The sequence below is a fragment of the Microcaecilia unicolor genome, chromosome 2, assembly GCF_901765095.1.
Source record: "Microcaecilia unicolor chromosome 2, aMicUni1.1, whole genome shotgun sequence".
In the NCBI taxonomy this organism is placed as follows: Eukaryota; Metazoa; Chordata; class Amphibia; order Gymnophiona; family Siphonopidae; genus Microcaecilia; species Microcaecilia unicolor.
In genome coordinates this window covers 7,246,322-7,268,081 of record NC_044032.1, presented here as the reverse complement: position 1 = coordinate 7,268,081, position 21,760 = coordinate 7,246,322, and the positions used below count along the sequence as shown (strand labels likewise).

Here is a 21,760-nt window from a genome sequence, read left to right as displayed (position 1 = left end):
GGCTAGGGCTCTTCAGCTTGGAGAAAAGGCAGCTGAGGGGAGATATGATAGAGGTCTATAAAATAATGAGTGGAGTTGAAGCGTCTGTTCATGCTTTCCAAAAATACTAGGACTAGGGGGCATGCGATGAAGCTACAATGTAGTAAATTATAGTACTTGGCGTAGATTTTTGACTACACTACACCCAGTGGCACGTAAGAGACTGCTTCAATTCTAAGAACTCTATCACTGTTGATTTCAGGGATGGGGGGATAGGGGAGAAAAATGATGTAAAATGTAGCAGGTGATTCTGATGTTATTGCATATGTTATGGTTTAATAAAAAACGTTTAAACATAAAACGAATCGGAGAAAATTTTTCTTCACTCAACGTGTAATTAAACTCTGGAATTCGTTGCCAGAGAATGCGGTAAAGGTGGTTAGCTTAGCAGAGTTTTAAAAAGGTTTGGACGGTTTCCTAAAGGAAAAGTCCATAGACCATTATTAAATGGACTTGGGGAAAATCCACTATTTCTGGGATAAGCAGTATAAAATGTTTTGTACTTTTTTGGAATCTTGCCAGGTATTTATGATCTGGATTGGCCACTGTTGGAAACAGGATGCTGGGCTCGATGGACCTTTGGTCTTTCCCAGTATGGCAATACTTATGTATGTAATGTGGTAGAATAGATTTGGCATAATGTGTAACCTGAATATAGGCAAAATAGTTTAATGGGTGAGCTGTTAAGGTACGTTGTAACAAATCAGATCCGTCACATAGAATATTCCCTGTGATGCCCATTTATGAAATATCCCTTTAGCCTGGCCCCGGTTCAAGGTCAATATTACCCACAAGAGGTAGAAAGTCTGTGCATCTCGGTCCTGCCGCAAATATCTCAACAATGGATTCCAAGCATGTCTCATGGAGTGTAATAGGACATGGGTCCGTTGGAGAATTCTATGATCTTTTTGCATTACATAAAGAGGTAATTGTTGTAACACATATAACCAGCGAGGAAATAAGATCATACGGTATAAACTAATCCTGCCACTGAGAAACAATGGCATAGTGTGCCAAATAGCTAATTGTTGTTTAGTGATTCTAAGTAAATGTACAATATTTTCTCTATAAAGGTACCGAGGATTAACAGGTAATATAATACCAAATATCAAAAACTTCCCGACACCCATTTAAGAGGGAACTCTCCCACCCAATGGGAATGAACTTCCAGAGAAGTCGGTAGTCCTTCAGATTTATGCATGTTAAGGCGGAATCCCGAAAAGGATCCATACTCAGTAAAACTCTCCAATAACACTGGCAATGACCGAGCAGGGAATGACAAGTGCACGAGCAGGTCTTCAGCAAAAGGAGATATCTTGAACTCGAAAGAGCCCAGTTTGATCCAAGTAATGCTGGAGTTCCACAGGATTTTTCTGATCAAAGGATCCAAAGTAAGTGCAAATAACAGTGGAGATAACGGACATCCCTGGCACTCCTATTCTCTGTTGAGCCTCCTGAAGATCTTTGGTGAAGGTAGTAAACCGATGTTCCATGCTATCTAACTTATCAATGATTTGTTGCAGTTGTGCACCTAAGGCCTGTTCCATGACTTGGTGGACCTCTGTAACAATTTCAGAAGCCCAAGCAGATCCTGCCGTAGGTGATGGAGGGGCACACTTCTCTGCCATTTTTAATCCTCCTCCATGGTGCTTCTCCATGGGCCCTGCTGCAGATAACTCAAGCTAAGCTTTAGTAAAAGACCCCCTCATATTAGGCCAGGAGAAGGAAGGGATTGCCACTAGGCAGCGGCATACCAAGGGCGGGGTGGTGGGGGCGGTCCGCCCCAGGTGCCCGCCGCTGGAGGGGTGCAAAGAGCAGCCACGTGCCTGTTGGCTCCGCTGGTTCCCTGCTCCCTCTGCCCCGGAACAGGTTACTTCCTTTTCCGGGGCATAGGGAGCAGGGAGCCAGCGGAGCCGAGAGCTGTGTGGCTGCTCCCACCAGCCAAGAATACACCCGGGGGGGGGGGGGGGGGGGTTTGATGCGCCAGGGGGGGTGTCACTGCACCAGGGGGGTGTCGTGCTGCACCCGGGTGGGGGTGTGCATCAGCGATCCGCCCCGGGTGGCAGCTGACCTAGGATCGTCACTGCCACTAGGGATTGTTTTACACAACACCAGTACATATACTCTTCTGATAGGGAAAGCTAAATAGACACATACTACATGACATGGGTGGAAGAGAATGCTTTAGGGTGGGCATACACAAGTGTTCACTTTGAGGTAGGACAGGCCTTTGATACACTGAAAATGTTGAAGCCAGGAGCAGGAAATACTTATCCTATATAATAAAGCTCACCTCCAACATTCTGAGGCTGCCTGAGACCGTGGCTTCCGGTGGTCTGGTGGTCTGCTTCATGGAGTAGATAATAGTGACGTCAGGGAGAGGGGAGAAGCCGTGATGCAGGGAGCAGCAAATCGGCTGCGGCGAGTGTCCAATGGGAGGGGGAGGAGTAGGTAGTGACGTCAGGGAGAGGGGAGGAGCCGCGATGCAGGGAGCAGCGAATCGGCTGTGGCGAGGGTCCAATGGCAGGGGAATCGCTCCAGAATGGCTGCCAACCACCCTAACCGCCCTCAAAAACCCGCCGCCACCCTCCCTCTCCAACTCCAGATTCGGACGCCTCGGGTGAAGCCATCAGGAGCTGGTCGAGTGTGGACCACAATGCGGAGAAGGTGAGAAGTGCTGGGAGGAGGAGTGAGGAGGAGACGGAGGAAGCTGGCACACAGGATACTGCCGGCAGCGATCACAAGGAGGGCCAAAGTGACTCGGGGGAGGGAGTAGAGGAAGACGACGATACCGACAAAACGCATGACCCCCAGGAAGAGCAGAGTGATCCTGAGGAGACTGGAGGAGAGCTACAAGATCAGCAAAATGATAGCAGGACTAAAGACTCCTCTGGCGAGGGGAAGGTATGATGGCTCACAGACACATCACTCTCTGTCTCACACTCACTCACACACAGGAGCTGCTGCTTCACATTGTCCTTATTAAATTGTTGTTCCATCTGAAACAAGTCTAAAGCTGTTTCAACTGGACAGACAGTGCCTTAAAACGTGGAGGACACAAGGAGGGTGGAGGACACAAGGAGGGGGGAGACAGACAGACCCTGCCACTGGGAAACAGGGAGGGAGGGGGGATCCTGCAACTGGGAAAAAGGGAGGCACGGAGGGGACCCCCTGCAACTGGGAAAAAGGGAGGGAGGGGGGACCCTGCAACTGGGAGACAGACCAGGGGGGGCTGACGACGACCCTGGAGCTGGGAGGGAGGGGGGACCCTGGTACATACTCTCATTGTCACACACACACTCGCACCCAGTCTCACTCTCTCTCTGTCACACACACACACACTCGCACATTCACTCTTTCTCACACAGTCACTCTCACACACACTCTCTCAAACATACACACTCCGTGGAAAACCTTGCTAGCGCCCGTTTCCTTTAAAACAGAAACGGGCCTTTTTTACTAGTGTAAGAATAAAGTCCAGAAGTCCATACCACACAAGAATCCGGACTCTTGAAAACTCAAACCTTTCTTTAATTTCCAGTAAACACAGCTGTAAAGGCGCAAGCGCGGGACCATTCTTCTGCATGCATCACTCCTAGATCTGCTGCTCCCACTCCCTTCGATGCAGAAAGTTATAAGATAGGGGGTGGACCCGCAAACCTAGCAGTGACATATACAGGGAAATGGTCCTACACCTGCGTATTTACAGCCATGTTTGTCAAAGCCGATTGAACACAGCAGTAGTAGTATAATGCTGCAGCAGGGGAGAGATGGCGAGCGACAACCCACTGCTGGATGGGGAGAAAGAATAGAGAGATAAGTGGGGGTGGGGGAGACAGAGAGAGAGAGACGGAGTGACGGTGGATGGGCAAGAGAGACAGAGTGAAAGAGAGAGAGAGAGAGAGAGAGAAAGACACTAGATGGGGAGGCGGGGGGCCCACAATACCCTGCACAAGTTGCATCAAGATGCTATAGAAGAAATCAACTGAACTTATTCCCCATGTACAACAGGAACAGCTTCATGGACTGAACTAAAAACTGATACCATTATTCTTCACACAACAACGTGTTGATGCCAAATATGGCAAACAAGGATCATCTGAATAATACTCTTCTACTACTTGTGCCAATTCAATAGAGTAAATGCTGTTGTTGTCATTATGGATAAGATAATCAATGTAACCAAAGATGCTCTAGCAAAAATGTAAGCTAAATTTACTTGGATAACGTGGAGGGGCATAATCGAACGTCACCGGCGAAATAGATGGCCGCGATCTATTTTGGCGGCAGCGCAACAGCTGGCCGGAACCGTATTATCGAAAAAGACGGCCAGCCATCTTTTTTTTGATAATACGGTTTAGCCTGGCCAATGCCAGAGTTCGCCGGGGTTGAGATCTCCGGTTTTGTTTTCAGCGATAATGGAAAAAACTGCCGGCCATCTCCAACTCGGCGACATCCAAGGCATTTGGTCGTGGGAGGAGCCAGTATTTGTAGTGCACTGGCCCCCCTCACATGCCAGGGACACCAACTGGGCATGGCCTCTAGGGCTTGTTTGCTGCTGTATAACCTTGGCACACCAGTTGACACCTGAAGACTAATCTCTTTGAAAAAGTCCTTTATTTGAATAAGCACGTTTACTCACAGTTAAACTGCAGATCAGAGGTTGTGCCCCACTGGCAACGAGTCTCCCTGTTAACTGAGATTAGCAGTAGGTCAGAGCTGGCAGAATGGTGTACAATGCCCTCTTTCAGCCACATTCAAGGTAATAACTAAAGTTCTCTAACATGGGTAACACATGAAAGGGATCTAAAACTGTCTTACAAAATGGCCACTACCTCATGGACTACCGGAAATCAAAACTGGACACACTCTGACTCAGTTAGCAGGGGGAAAAGCACCATGGGAGTAAGCCCAGTACCCTACACCCACCACAATGCATTGCTGATGTGACTCTGCAGTGCACCTAACAGAAAAGGTGTCACATTCACCCAAGAGCCACATCACAACCAGGGGAAGGCTGTCAGAGGATAGAACACATTCTGCTGTCATGGAGGTGGGTATGGCATTTGAGGCTGGCATACAGGCTGGCAAAAAGGTTTTTAGTTTTATTTTTTTTTTGTGTGGGAGGGGGTTGGTGACCACTGGGGGAGTACGAGGAGGTCATCCCAGATTTCTTCCGGTGGTCATCTGGTGAGTTGGGGCACCTTTGTGAGGCTTGGTCGTAAAAATTAAAGGACCAAGTAAACCCGGCAAAATACTGCTGAATGCCGCTTTTTTTTGTTCCATTATCGGCGAAAGCCGGCCATCTGGTAGCCACACCCATGCCTGCCCATGTCCCGCCTTCGCTAAGCCGCCGACACACCCCCTTGAACTTTCATTGGCGAGGCGACGGGAAAGCGGCGATGCTGTCAAAAAATCTGCTTTCGATTATACCGATTTCGTCGCTTTTAAGAAATCGCCGGCCATCTCCCGATTTATGTTGGGAAATGGCCGGCAATCACTTTCGAAAATAAGCTGGATAGTAACATAGTAAGTGGCGGCAGATAAAGACCTGTACGGTCCATCCAGTCTGCCCAGCAAGATAAACTAATTTTACTTGATATACAATACTTTATTTATACATACCCGAGTTTGATTTGTCCTTGCCATTCTCAGGGCACAGACTGTATAAGTCTACCCAGCACTCTTCTTGTACTAAAAGTTCTGAAGCTAACATCAAAGCCCCTTAAAGTTGACACTCAAGCCCATCCCTATCTATTCAGTCACGATCAGGACGTAGACCGTAGAAGTCTGCCCAGCACTGGTCTCGCTTCCCAATTACCAGTGTCGCCATCCAATCTCCACTAAGATTCTGTGAATCCATTCCTTCTAAACAGGATTCCTTTGTGTTTATCCCATACGTTTGAATTCCATTACCATTTTCATCTCCACCACCTCCCGTGGGAGGGCATTCCATGTATCCACCACCCTCTCCGTGAAGAAATACTTCCTGACATTACTCTTGAGTATGCCCCCCTTCAATCACATTCATGTCCTCTAGTTCTACCCCGCCTTCCCATCTCCGGAAAAGGTCTGTTTGCGGATTAATACCTTTCAAATATTTGAACGTCTGTATTATGTCACCCCTGTTTCTCCTTTCCTTCAAAGTATACATGTTCAGATGGGCAAGTCTCTTCTCGTGCGGTTTGCAATGTAAATCCTATACCATTTTTGTAGCTTTTCTTTGCACCGCTTCCAGTATTTTTACATCCTTAGCTAGATATGGCCTCCATAACTGAGCACAATATTCCATGGGGCCTCACTTTAGCCTAAGATGTTGCATTAGTCACTATAATGCATGCAGAAAGTTTTCTTTTCTCTCACACTCCCTGCCCAGTTGGCCGCGGAGGAGGCATCGGTTTCTACTTTCGCCCTCCTGTAGTTTTCAACCCCTCCTCCTACCAGGCTCACTGCTTCTCATCCTTTGAAGTTCACTCCATCCATCTATTCTACCCGCTGCCACTCAGAGTTGCAGTCATTTACCGTCCCTCTGATAAGTCCCCCTCTTCCTTCCTTACTGACTTCGATGCCTGGCTCTCTGTTTTCTTGACCCTCATCTCCGTCCCTCATTCTTGGAGACTTTAACATACACGCTGATGACCCATCCGACTCTTACGCTTCTCAGTTCCTCACTCTGACATCCTCCTTCAACCTCCAGCTGAGCTCCACCACCCCTACTCACCAAACTGGCCATTGTCTTGACCTCGTCCTCTCCTCTACCTGCTCACCCTCCAATTTCTGCGCCTCTGCTCTTCCTCTCTCAGATCATCACCTGATCACCTTCACACTTCATCACCCTCCCCCTCAGTCCCGCCCAACACTAACCACTACTTTCAGGAATCTCCAGGCTGTCGACCCTCCCACCTTATCCTCTAGTATCTCTAATCTCCTCCCTTCCATCATGTCCTCCGAGTCTGTCGACAAGGCTGTCTCTACTTACAATGCCACTCTCTCCTCTGCTCTGGACACCCTTGCACCATCCATCTCCCATCCCACAAGGCGTACTAATCCCCAGCCCTGGCTGACCCCTTGCATCCGATACCTTCGCTCCTGCGCCCGATCTGCTGAACGCCTCTGGAGGAAATCTCGCACCCATAGCGACTTCATTCATTACAAATTCATGCTATCCTCCTTCCAGTCCCTCCCTATTCCTGCCAAAGAGAACTATTACACCCAATTGACTAATTCTCTCAGCTCCCACCCTCGTCGTCTCTTCGCCACCCTTAACTCCCCTCCTCAAAGTGCCCTCCGCTCCCACCCCCCTCACTCTCTCCTCAATCACTGGCTGACTACTTCCGCGACAAGGTGCAGAAGATCAACCTCGAATTCACTACCAAGCCACCTCTTCCTCTTCACCCTTTAACCACTCCCTCAACCAACCAACCCAGGCCTCCTTCTCCTCTTTTTCTGATATCACCGAGGAGGAAACCGCCCACCTTCTTTCCTCCTCGAAATGCACCACCTGTTCCTCTGATCCCATCCCCATTAACTTACTAACACCATCTCTCCTACTGTCACCCACCCCCCATCTGTCATATCCTCACCCTCTCTCTCCACTGCAACTGTCCCTGACTCCTTAAGCATGCTATAGTCACACCACTCCTCAAAAAAACCATTACTAGACCCTACCTGCCCTTTCCAACTACTGCCCCATCTCCCTCCTACCCTTCCTCTCCAAGATACTTGAACGCACCCGTTCATAGCCACTGCCTTGATTTTCTCTCCTCTCATGCCATCCTCGAACCGCTTCAATCTGGTTTTCGCCCTCTACACTCGACAGAAACGGCACTCTAGTGAGTCTGTAATGACCTGTTCCTTGCCAAATCCAAAGGTCACTACTCCGTCCTCATCCTCCTCGACCTATCCGCCGCTTTTGACACTGTCATCATAATTTACTTCTTGCTACACTATCCTCATTTGGGTTCCAGGGCTCTGTCCTCTCCTGGTTCTCCTCTTATCTCTCCCACCGTACCTTCAGAGTACATTCTCATGGATCTTCCTCCACCCCCATCCCGCTCTCTGTTGGAGTTCCTCAGGGATCTGTCCTTGAACCCCTTTTTTTTCAATCTACACCTCTTCCCTGGGCTCGCTGATCTCATCTCATGGTTTCCAATATCATCTTTATGCTGTCGACACCCAGCTTTATCTCTCCACACCAGACATCAATGCGGAAACCCAGGCCAAAGTACATAAGTAATGCCACACTGGGAAAAGACCAAGGGTCCATCGAGCCCAGCATCCTGTCCACAACAACAGCCAATCCAGGCCAAGGGCACCTGGCAAGCTTCCCAAACGTACAAACATTCTATACGTTATTCCCGGAATTGTGGATTTTTCCCAAGCCCATTTAGTGGCGATTTATGGACTTGTCCTTTAGGAAACCGTCTAACCCCCTTTTAAACTCTGCCAAACTAACCGCCTTCACCACGTTCTCTGGCAACGAATTCCAGAGTTTAATTACGCGTTGGGTGAAGAAACATTTTCTCTGATTTGTTTTAAATTTACTACACTGTAGTTTCATTGCATGCCCCCTAGTCCTAGTAGTTTTAGAAAGCGTGAACAGACGCTTCACATCCACCTGTTCCCTTCCACTCATTATTTTATATACCTCTATCATGTCTCCCCTCAGCCATCTCTTCTCCAAGCTGAAAAGCCCTAGCCGGCCTGCTTATCCGACAATGCTGCCTGGATGTCCAACCGCCACCTGAAACTGAACATGGCCAAGACCGAGCTCGTTGTCTTTCCACCCAAACCCATTTCTCCTCTCCCTCCACTCTCTATTTCAGTCGATAACACCCTCATCCTCCCTGTCTCATCTGCCCGCACCTCGGAGTCATCTTCGACTCCTCCCTCTCCTTCTCTGCCCATATCCAGCAGACATCCAAGACCTGTCGCTTCTTTCTCTATAACATCAGCAAAATTCGCCCTTTCCTCTCTGAGCACACCACCTGAATTCTCATCCACTCTCTCATTACCTTTCGCCTTGACTACTGCAACCTACTCCTCACTGGCCTCCCACTTAACCATCTATCCCCCCTTCAATCCATTCAGAACTCTGCTGCGCGTCTTATCTTCCGCCTAGACCGATATGCTCATATCACCCCTCTCCTCAAGTCACTTCATTGGCTTCCGATCAGGTATCGCATACGGTTCAAGCTTCTCCTACTAACCTACAAATGCACTCAATCTGCAGCCCCTCACTACCTCTCTACCCTCATCTCCCCTTACACTCCTACCCATAACCTCCGCTCACAGGGCAAATCCCTCCTCTCAGTACCCTTCTCCACCTCCGCCAACTCCAGACTCCGCCCTTTCTGCCTCGCCTCACCCTATGCTTGGAATAAACTCCCTGGGCCCTTACGCCAAGCCCCCTCCCTACCCATCTTCAAATCCTTGCTCAAAGCCCACCTGTTCAATGTCGCTTTCGGCACCTAACCATTGTACCTCTATCCAGGGAAATCTAGACTGCCTCAATCTTGATTGACTGCACTTTTGTCCTTTAGATTTGTAAGCTCCTTTGAGCAGGACTGTCCTTCTTTGTAATTGTACAGTGCCTGCACAACCCTGGTAGCGTCTGGTCCCGCCCATAGGCGCCTGAATGAACTCCGAGGAGGTACGCTATTTAAAATTTAGAGGAGAAGGGGGGGGGCTCCTGTGCTGGGAGGGAGGGAGGGTTGATGGTTGCTTGTTTGGTGCAGGGAGGGAGGAGGCAGGCCTGTGCTGGGAGGGAGGGAGGCAGGCAGGCCTGGTGCTGGGTGGTGCTGGTGGGAGGGGGGCCTGATGTTTGGGAGCTGGGTGGGATGGGAAGCCTGATGGTGGTGCTGGGTGGGAGGGAGGCCTGGTGTTGGTGCTGGGTGGGAGGGAGGCCTGATGGTGGGTGCTAGGGTGGGAGGGAGGCCTGGTGCTGGGTGGGAGGGAAGCCTGATGGTGGGTGCTGGGTGGGATGAGGCTGATGTGTGGTGCTCGGTGGAGGGAAGCCTGGTGCTGGGTGGGAGGGAGGCCTGATGATGGGGGCTGGGTGGGAGGGAGGCCTGGTGCTGGGTGCTGCCGGGTGCTGGGAGGGAAGGCAGGGGGGAGAGGAGGGTGGGTGGACATTTGTGGCTGGAGGGGAGAGGAGGGTTGCTGGACATGATGGAGGGAAAGAAATGAAGAAGAAAGGAGGAAAGTAAAGAAATAAATGGAAAGGAAGCCCTGGAAACGGAGTTAAGAGAACAGATAGAGAGCAGCAGAATCAGCGACTAGAACCAATATGGATAGAAAAACAAAATCACCAGACAACAAAGGTAGGAAAAATCATTTTAGTGTTTGGAATATGTTGAATTTGAGAATTTACATCTGCTGTCTTATTTTGCACTGGGTATACTGGAGCTCTAACATCTTACAGAAATGATTTATAATGGAAGAAAATCATGTTATTTTTTTCTCCTATACTAGTATAATATTTTCAATGATGTCTGTTTATATGCTCCATGGCTGGTGTAAGGGGTGTGGCTATCATAGGGGTGGAGTCTATGTGGTGACCCCACCCATAACGAGTACCGGCACTTTGCGATAAATAATTCGATTTGGGTTGCTGTTTGGGCACTCGGTCTCTGAAAGGTTCGCCATCACTGCCCTATACTGTCTATAAATTCTATCATCAAACAAGGTACTTATGGTACCTCTGTTTTGTATATTATGTAACTTGGGCCCTTCTTCAAATGCCAGGGGTGAATGGTTATAGCCAGTTGTACTAATGCACATGTGCCTGTCCGTCTGAAGGCAGGGCTGGCCTGAGAATTCTTCCCCCGCAATACCACCACACATCTGCTCTGGCTATTTTCAGGTTTGAATAGTTTCTACTAGCCTGCTTCCCGGTCCACATTCATTACTTGTGTGCATGTGCGGTAAAACTCCTACCTGCCTGGTTGCCCCTCCCCCATCTTGAGAGACGGGTTGAATGGTTCCCATAGCCTGGTGAGCAGACTGGTGGTATTCGCACATCTTTAAGGCAATGCCAGAGATTTGCAGGAGTCATTTCCCCATGCTCCTTCTTCCTGAAACAGAGCCAGCATACATCTCATTGCATCAGGATCTGAATTCCACCCCAAAGGAAACAGGTAATTTGAGCCACCAGTCTGCCTGAGGCACATGCATAGCAATCACTTTTGTTCAGACTGGCCACTGTAAATTTGACCCATTCAACACAGGCATTAATCTCCCCATATCCTGTTTCTATCTCAAATGTTTGTATCAATCCTTCACTTCTATTACTTGCACTGCCTGCCTCTCTCCCTGTCCTCCGAGTTCCAGGCACCCCTCCCCTTCGAATTCCAGGACCCACCCCTCCTCCTCCTCCCCCTTCCCCCCTCCCTTCCTCTTTCATCTCAGGACCCCCTCCCCCACTTCCTCTCTCGTCTCAGGACCCTCTCTCGTCTCAGGACCCCCTCCCCCCCTCTCTCGTCCCGTGGGCCTCCGAGTACAAGCAGGACATGTGCTGCTGCCCCTCCCCTTCGTAAGTGCTGGGTTCCCTTCCCTCTCACTTCCATTGGTCCACCCTGTGATGTCATACCCAGGGCGGACCAATGGCAACTGTGTTACGAACCCAGCATCCAGACGGAGGTGCAAATATCCTTATATATAATATATATATAGGATTATATATATAGGATATTAAATAAAAATATTACAACATGGATGCTTAGGGTTACCATATGTCCGGATTTACCCGGACATGTCCTCAAAAAGAGGACATGTCTGGGCAACCGGGCGGGTTTTGCCAATCCGGACAAGGGCAGATTGCTAGCCTACCCTCCCCTTAGTTACTACTGCCCTGGTGGTCTAGTGACCTCTTCCACATTTGGGGCAGGAAAGAGCCCCCTCTTTCCTGCCCGGAGCGCTGCCCTGCATGCATCCTTCCTGTTGGTGATCTTGGCGCTGATCCAAAATGGCCGCTGAGAGTTGAAGTGACCTCACGAGAATTCAACTCTCAGCAGCCATTTTGAATCGGCGCTGAGATTGTAGGGGGAGTCAGTTTATACTAGAGTTAGATTTTGCTGTAAAGGACAATCTATTGTGCTTAGCTAAAAGAAGCTGTAACTTGTAACATGGCAGCCATTAACTTTGCTTTTTCTGTGAAATACATTTTCAATACATTTTCTCTCCTTCTGTGCCTCTTCTGAAATGTAAGGCTTGCTAAACTTAGATGAAACACTGTAGCCTGCAAGCTGACAGTTAGCTCAGAGGAAGCAGCTGTAACCAGATAGCAGAAACCAGCTGGAACTTGTGCTGCTTATCAGTATATTGCCTTATATGGTATATGCAATGCCAAATAACTGTGAATAGACTACAGACCAGTGTTGGAAATAGAGGGTTGTGTGCAAAACCAAAGATAAGTTTCGTTTCCTGGGTTTTGTGTAAGACCCTCTGTCTGTAACTGCGCATGACTACTGATAAGAGTGTACAAGAACGAGTGTCAGGTGACGCTCGGGGCACAGTATGCTGAGTCTGAACTTAGTACTGTGTCAGCTAGCTAATAAAAGCTGTCTTGCCTTTGGAACCAGTTGCCTCTTGTCTCCTGATTTACCAGCTGTGAATCCTGTTACAAGATCACCAACAGGAAGGTGCATGCAGGGCAGTGCTCCAGGCAGGAAAGAGGGGGCTCTTTCCTGCCCCAAAGAGGTCACTAGACCACCAGGGCAGTAATAATGTAAGGGGAGGAGGTAGAGTTACCATTCGTCCAGATTTCCCCGGACATGTCCTCTTTTTGAGGGCATGTCCGGGGCGTCCGGCGGATTTTGCCTGCACGCACGTCCGGATTTCTGGACAAACGTGGGCGCGGGCGCGCATGTGCGTGCGGTGGGCGATCGGCGCCGTGAGTCTGGTCTCCCACCCCCTCCCCTTCCCTTCCTATGTTCCCAGTTCCCTGGTGGTCTAGTGACGTCTTCTCTTCGGGGCAGGAAAGAGCCCCCTCTTTCCTTCCCGGAGCGCTGCCTCCCTTGTCCATCATCCTTCTCGGTCGAGGCCGCTTCAACTCTCGGTGGCCATTTGAATCCCCAGCCGAGACCGAGGAGGATGCAGCAGGCAAGGGCAGGCAGCGCTCCGGTTAGGAAAGAGGGGGCTCTTTTCTGCCACGAAGAAAAGACGTCACTAGACCACCAGGGCTAGATAGTGAGAGGGGGGGTATGTGACGGGGGGGGGGGGGGGAAGTATGTGACGGGGGCAGGGAGGGGACTATGTGACGGGTGAGGGAAATAGGGGCAGAACAAGGATCTGGAGGAGGCGTGGTGGGGCAGGGAGCATGGCGGGGGCGGGGTGTGACACGTGTCCTCTTTTTCAGAGGACACAAAATGGTAAACCTAGGAGGAGGGGTGATGGGGTGTATCACAGGGGGGAGGGGGAAATGTGACAGGGGGCAGAGCGAGGGTGTGAAAGGGGCGAGGCATGTGTCCTCCTTTTGGGGGGGAACAAATTATGGTAACCACGGTTGCCAGGTGTGCGGTTTTCCCGCCCAATTGGGCGGTTTTCAGCGGGTCGCGGTTTTTTGGGCTTGTTTTGGGGTTTTTTTCCGTGTTTTTTGTGCGTTTTTTTGGGCTGCGGGGGGCGGGGCTAGTGACGGTTTGGATGGGGCTAGTGACATTTTGGGTGGGGCTAGTGACGTTTTGGGCGGGGTTAGATGACGTTTTGGGTGGGGCTGTTTTGAGCAGGCCGATGACGGCGGGGCGGGGTCGATGACGGCGGGGGTGGGGGTGTGAACTTTTTGGGCGGGTTTGGGGACCGGGTACCTGGCAACACTAACCCTATGGATGCAGCACCTCAAAGGTTTGCGAGTGGAGTAGCCTAGTGGTTAGTGCAGTGGACTTTGATCCTGGGGAACTGAGTTCAATTCCCACTGCAGCTCCTTGTGACTCTGGGCAAGTCACTTAACCCTCCATTGCCCCTGGTACAAAATAAGTACCTGAATATATGTAAACCGCTTTGAATGTAGTTTCAAAAACCTCAGAAAGGCAGTAATCAAATCCCATTTCTCTTCCCTTTGTTTTGAGTGTACGCAGAAGGACGGCAGCTCGGGAAAGTGGAAACAGAGACTTACACTGAGTGGCTTCACACTTTTACGTCATGCCTCCTCGTTCTCAATGAAAAACTCCTGTGGTTAAAAAAAGAAACAAATAGGTTGGGTTGGAAACGTCTGAGAAGGGCAAGGTCAAAGGTAAGACTGGGCGGGAACAAAACAGGAAAAGTTAAAAAAAAAAATAATAACAATTAAAAATAGTAGTAAAAATGTCAAGATTGTGCTGCCAATGAGAAAATGTCAAAGAAGTTAGCTCCATGTATAAAAAAATAAATTAAAGAAATCTGTTCCAAGTAGGTAGTACTGCTGAAATATCAATAATATAACATTGAGAAATGAAAGTTTAAAATCCGGCGCTGCTCGCGTTTATTATTTGCCTCGTCGTGAGCATGAAATCATCAGCCACTGTTTGACTTCGTTTTAAGCCACAGCGAAAAAGGCGCGAATTCATTGGAGTCTTGGGACGAGCAGCACTGACGTCACCGGCCCTAGTTTCACTTTCCTTTTCCCATTCTGGATATTTCAGCAGTGGGTGGGGCCTCCTTTTTTTCTTATTTTATGTTTCTTTTTGTTGGTTAGCGTTGGCGCCATTTTTTTTTTTTAGACATTTGCTCCTCCCGTGTGACCTTTGACCCTGGCCAGGCAGCGCGTTCCGTCCAACCGTTATCCAGCCTCCTTGGTTGCGACGCTGTTTTGAATGAGCGCTGCGGATTCTTGGGCTCAGGCTGCTGCCACCTACAGGATCTTAGTGGTAAGGCGGTGTTTTCGCTGCCTGGCTGGCTTAATTTTAAAGAAGATGTTTTAACTGGAGTGAGTGAGGCCATTGGAGCCGACTCTGTGGGTGCTTGAGCACCCCCAGTATTGAGAAAATTCCTTGTATGTGTCCAGGGAGGGGTCATTTCCATTGGGCTTAGCACCCCCAATAATTTTGAAAAGTTGGCTCCTATGAGTGAGGCCATTATTGTTTTTAAGTATAATCCTGAGTTTGAGTACTTTTCATGTTCTAGACTCGTCCCTCCCTCTACTGAGGAAGGCTTTGGCCATTGTTTGAATCATTCTCCTAACTTCTCCCTTTCAGATACACCAAGGTGGTGAAGTGTAAAGCGCGGGGTACAAATGTAACACACACAAAAAAAAACCCCACTTAGGGGCCCTTTTACTAAAGCAGCAGGACTGTAGCCAGACCTGTTATTTTGGATGACCCCTACCCCACCCCTGTCCTCCCGCTCAGCATCCGCATCAGTTCCTCTCTCTCCCCCCCCCCCCCCCCAGCATCGGTTCCTCTCTCCCCCTCCCCCCAGCATCCACATCCGTTCCTCTCTCCCCCTCCCCCCAGCAACCACTCCTCTCTTCCCCTCGCCCCGGCATCCATTTCTCTCTTCCCCCCACCCTGGCATCCATTCCTCTCTCTTCCCCCCCCCCCCAAGCATCCGTTCCTCTCTCCCCCCCCCCCAAACATCAGTTCCTCTCTCCCCCACCCCCGACATCCGTTCTTTTCTACACATCCGTTCCTCTCATCCCCCCCACCCCAGCATCCGTTTCTCTCCCCCACCCCTGGCATCTGTTCCTTTCTCCACATTCGTTCCTCTCTCTTCCCCCGCCCCAGCATCCGTTACCTCTCTCTTCCCCCCCCCCCCCCCCCCCCCGGCATCCGTTCCTCTCTCTCCCCCCCCCCCCCGGCATCCGTTCCTCTCTCTCCCCCACCCCCAGCATCCGTTCCTTTCTCCATATCCGTTCCTCTCTCCCCAGCATCCATTCCTCTTTCCTTCCCCCTCTCACTGCTGGCATCTGCTCCTCTCTCCCTCCCCGATCTACCTCCAAGCAGTCGCCAACAGCGATTCCAGTAAGCAGCCTGCGCCAGCCCTGCAGGCTTCCCTCTACCACATCCCTGCCAGTTGAGAAACAGGAAATTATGTTATCAAGGGCGGGACGCGGTAGAGGGAAGCCTGCAAGGCTGGAACAGGTTGAGTATAGGAATCGCTGCCAGCAATAGCTCAAAGGTAGGTGGGGTGAGGAATTTAGATGGGCAGCTGCCATGAGGGCAAGAGAGAGAAGCGTGAGGCATTGCCAATAAGGTGCTATGGGGGCGACTAGACAGGCCCACCTGTAGTTACACCACTGTAAGAGTTGTCGCGTGGTAACCCAAAGCTACCCCTGGCCCAACACGGGTGCCAGTGGTAGTTCCACCCCTGACCACGGCATATCCAACGCTAACAGAAATATTTAAAAAATATTTTTACAGGGGGTTACCCGGTGGTAATTGGGCAGTGCTACATGCTGCCTGGTTACCTCTATCTCATTGGGTAGCAGTTAGTTGTGCCCTCCAAAATGGCCGCAAGGGAAGTGTACACTTACCGCACAGCCATTTCTTTTTTTTGTGGGGGAGGGGGGGGGGTTTACCCACTGTGGTAAACGGAGCCCTGGCACGCAGCAAAAACGGCCACCACTGCTTGCGCAAGGCCCCTTTTACCACAGCTTAGTAAAGGGGTCCCTTAGGGAGGTGTAGGGTTACCATATTTGCTCCCCCCAAAAAGAGGACACATGCCTTGCCTTGCCCCGCCACACCCCCACTCATGCCATGACCCCACCCCTTTCACACCCCACCCCTGTCACCGCCCTGCCCCTTCCACACACCCCTAAGGGTGTCCTATCCTCCCCTTACTGTACTGCCCTGGTGGTCTAGTGACCTCTTCGGGGCAGGAAAGAGCCCCCTCTTTCCTTTCCGGAGCGCCTGCATACTGTTCTTTGCTGACGATCCCGGCGTCAATTCATAATGGCCATGGAGAGTTGAAGGGGCCTTGCGAACAAGGCCACTTCAACTCTCGGTGGCCATTTTGAATCGGCGCCAGGACCATCATGAAGGAACAGTATGAAGAGGTCACTAGACCACCAGGGCAGTATAGTGAGGGGAGGATAGGACACCACTAGGCTCGCCTGCCCGTTTGTCCAGAAATCCGGACAAACGGGCAGGATGGCAAAACCTGCCCAGTTGCCCGGCCATGTTCTCAAAAAGAGATCATGTCCGGGTAAAACCGGACATACGGTAACCCTAGGTCTAGCTTTTAATATGCAGCCTCACACTGTAAGTATATATTGGTGTTAATGTTTCAATTGACTAATGTTGATCAGTTAGCCTTGTATTCATTACTTAAGGTAGTTATTTTGTAATTTAATTTTATTTTATATGCGTGTTATTTGGACATTGTGATATTTTAGATATTATATATGTTTAGATTTATTTATCATTTTAATCATCACAGTCTTAAGTGTGATCATAAATACATTACTATTCTTACTAATATTTTAGTTCACCGTATTATTTTCATTAATTTGTTATATTTTATTAATAGTTTTATAGTCAGTTTGTAAGTTTGCAAGATGGCCGTCAGATGAGCAGCTCCCTGAGAAGCTCCCTCGCCAAACCCCCAAAAACCCAGACGAACTGACTACCTGGGCCGTCCTGACCGGACCGGAACGGACCGGGAGGGAATTAAACCACGACCGAATCCTACCGCAGTGGTCCTAGCACTGAATAATCCAACCAGGCAAAGTTCGGGAGGGTTACCGGCGAGTCTTGGAGGAGCTGACCACGCCACGAGGCCCATCCGCCTGCAGGCGACCAAGACCCAGAGCAAGCGGAATCGCTGGGTCACCCAAGCAGCGAAGAACGCCCTGACCGCACCGGAAGGGTTCGGACAGTGCCGAAGCCGAGGTCCTTAAAAGGAATCAGCTTACCTCTTGAATCGGAGGACCTGAAGGCAAACGCCAGGTCTGATTCTCCGGGCCGCAAATCGAGGAACAACCAACAGCGGGAAGACAACAAGCAAGCCGAGGCTGACCTGGCGGCTCCGAGTGATCTGCCGAAAAGGACGCCGCCGAACGCAGAGCAACGGAGCTGCAGAGCCTGATTCGCCGTAGAGCTGACCCTGCTGAATCCAGTGGGACCGCACGACCTGACCCACCGAGCCCAACGCAAACAGATGATCAACCGGCGACCTGAGGCCACGCAACGCCGAAGACTGATCGAGACGCAGGAACGAGCTCAGAGGATCGCGGGGAGCAGGTCAAGCTCTCCTCTGACCAAACGACCGTGCTACTGATCGCTGCTCGGGCCGCCAAGGACGACTGCTGACAATCAAGACCGACTGTGAGGGTCAACCTGCCTGAACAAGATCTACCTGCTGTGGCCGAACTGAGTATAAAATACCTGCTCATCTTAACTGCATGCATGCACTGCTTAGCTTTAACATAATTTAAAAATCCTCGCTTTATCCTGTTTTGCTATGCTTACTTTTACTGAAAACCACTGTTGCCATGCTTTAAATCAAACTCCCGTTAAGATTAATGCAAATGCAAATATTACCTCATTTGCCTAATAGAGAATTGTTGCCAAGCTTTCAGTGCAGGCTTGCCCAGCAATAATCCATTGCCAAGCTCTAAATCTAAATTAAATTGTTGCTATAATTAAATACAATTATAAGCACTACTGCGCATGCCTAGCACTGAACCGCTGCCAGCTTTAAACTAAACTGTTGCTAAGCCTAACTGAAAACGTAGCACTATCTCGCTTGAATTGTAGCCAAGCTCAAATACAATTGTAAACTTTGAATCGCTCAAATGTTAGCTTTAACCTAATTATTGCTAAGCTCAACTAACAATGTTAGCACTAACTTGCTTGAATTGTAGCCAAGCTCAAATGCAATTGTAAACAGAATCGCTCAAATGTAAACCAGACGCCTAACTATCACAGCGCCCAACACATAGACATGAACACCAGCAACACACTCATAACCATCCAGAGTCTCATCATACTCACTATATTCTTACACGCTAACACAACCCACAACCTCGACAGCAATAACCCCACCACCCACAATACGCACAACACTCACACACACACAATGCATGCCCAAAACAACAATCATCACAACCCAACTACATATCACCAATCCTACGCACAATATTTAAACAACCTACCAAATCAAAGACACAATAACCAACCAACTGGAATAAACCCCAGATATGCACACCACCGGCAAAATAAGGAAAATAATGACAACAGTAATCTCAACCACCGAAGAAACAGACAATTAATAAAAATAAACACATCAAACCCCACCATGGAACCACTACACCCAATCCAACTAGGATACATCAATGCAAGATCAGCAGTAAGAAACTCAGTAGACATACTAGACTGGATCATCACAGACAAATTAGACCTCTTATTTATCACAGAAACCTGGTTCCACAGTCCCACAGACCCAGCCATCTTACAAGCGTGCCCACCAGAATACAAAATCACGCACTGGACAAGAAATGGAAAAAAAAGAGGAGGCGGAATAGCGATAATATACAAACCTGAATTCACCATCACAATCACAGGTGAATCTACCTCACCACAACTTGAAATTGCATCGACTAGAATCAGCCATCCAAGCCTAATAGGACACCTTAACACAATCCTATTCTACAGGCCACCAGGAAAATGGCAAGACACCCAAACACAACTCATGGATTTCATCTCGAATACCTGCGTATCAGCCTCAAACATCCTCATACTAGGCGACATCAACCTACACCTAGAAAACGACACACTACCAAGTACACGAGAACTCAAAGAATTCTTAAAACTCTGGGACCTGCAAACACCCAACTTACAACCAACCCACGAAAAAGGACACACGATAGATATCATAACAAACAGATTCGAACCTGACTCAACTATCACACTCACTAACACAAGATGGACACCTACACTATGGTCAGACCACCATAAAGCAAATGTCACTCTTTACTGGCGAAAAACACAACTAAACACAATCAACAAACATGAACGAAAAACCTACACAACAAGAGGAAAAATAGACCCCACAACATTCTGGCAACAGATTTACCAGAGCGAATGGACCATAAACGCCAACACCATCCAATTCCTCCAAGAATGGGACGATATAAGCACAACAACACTAAACAAAATCGCCCCGGTCCAAACCAGAACATCACGCAGGAAAAATGCAAATCCATGGTTCACCGAAGAACTGAAAAAACTGAAAACACAAGTCAGGAGACTTGAACGAACATGGAACAAAAAGAAAGACGAACAAACACTAAACGACTGGAAACAACTTCGGAGAAAATATAAATACACCATCAAACAGACAAAAATACTACACTATAAAACACTAATAGGACCAAACTACAAAGACACACATAAACTCTTCAACCTCGTGAACAAACTGCTAGACACCACACCTGTCACAAACAACAGCAAAGATATACCAAGTGTCGACAACCTTGCGAAATACTTCAAGGAGAAAATTACACTATTGCGACACAAAATACCTGCCAGCCCTATAGAATACACCACTCTCCTAGACTGCCTAGATCCAGAAGAAGGAACACACCCAGCAGACAGAACCTGGACCGAATTTGAACTATTATCAGAAGACCTCATCTCTAAAACTCTCAAAAGATATGCCAAATCCAACTGCAAACTAGACATTTGTCCGAATAACCTCATGAAATCTGCTCCTCAAAAATTCATAGTAAACCTAACAAACCACATAAACTACATGTTACAAAATGGACTCTTCTCAAAAGAAAAAGGAAAAATCTTACTCACACCAATTCCTAAAGATACAAAGAAGAACACGAACGAAATAACGAACTACAGACCAATAGCATCCATACCACTAATAACCAAGATAACCGAAGGCATGGTAACTAAACAACTCACAAACTATCTAGACAAACATTCGATACTGCATGCTGCCCAATCAGGATTCCGTGCGAATCACAGTACAGAAACAGTATTAGTCACCCTTGTGACCAAATTCAAACAAATAATTGCAACCGGCAACAATATACTCCTCCTACAATTTGACATGTCAAGCGCCTTTGACATGGTTGACCATGAAATCCTACTACACATACTTGAATACTTTGGCATCGGAGGAAGTGTCCTGAACTGGTTCAAGGGGTTCTTAACCCTGCGTTCATATCAAGTGACATCAAACTCAACCACGTCCAAAGCATGGATACCTGAATGTGGAGTCCCACAAGGATCACCTCTTTCACCAACCATATTTAACCTAATGATGATCCCTCTAGCGAAACTCCTATCAAACCATAACCTCAACCCATATATATACGCCGATGATGTGACAATATACATCCCATTCAAACAAGACACCAAAGAAATCTCCAACGAAATCAATCAAAGTCTACATATCATGAACACATGGGCAGATGCATTCCGCCTGAAACTAAACGCAGAAAAGACCCAATGTCTGATACTCACCTCCCAATACAACACAACCGAATACAACGTGATAAACACACCAAACCTAAAACTTCCAATCTCAGAAACGCTAAAAATCCTCGGTGTGACTATCGACCGCCACCTAACACTTGAAACTCACGCAAACAACATAACCAAGAAGATGTTCTTCAGCATGTGGAAACTGAAAAGGATAAGACCATTCTTCCCAAGATTCGTCTTCCGCAGCCTAGTGCAATCCCTCGTCCTCAGCCACCTGGATTACTGCAACTCATTATACGCAGGCTGCAAAGAGCAAATACTGAAGAAACTTCAAACAGCCCAGAACACAGCAGCCAGGCTCATCCTCG

The 21,760-nt window shown here is 48.7% G+C and overlaps 1 protein-coding gene across 1 annotated transcript in view; it reads left to right on the top strand.

Annotated features, from left to right (window-relative positions):
• The first annotated feature begins 14,783 nt into the window (after positions 1 to 14,783).
• LOC115461801 (C-type lectin domain family 12 member B-like) overlaps positions 14,784 to 21,760 on the top strand; it is a 179,837-nt gene continuing 172,860 nt past the window's right edge. Inside the window, exon 1 of the mRNA XM_030191844.1 lies at positions 14,784 to 14,879. The gene's annotated coding sequence lies outside the window, so the exon portion shown is untranslated. The remainder of the gene's footprint in view (positions 14,880 to 21,760) is intronic.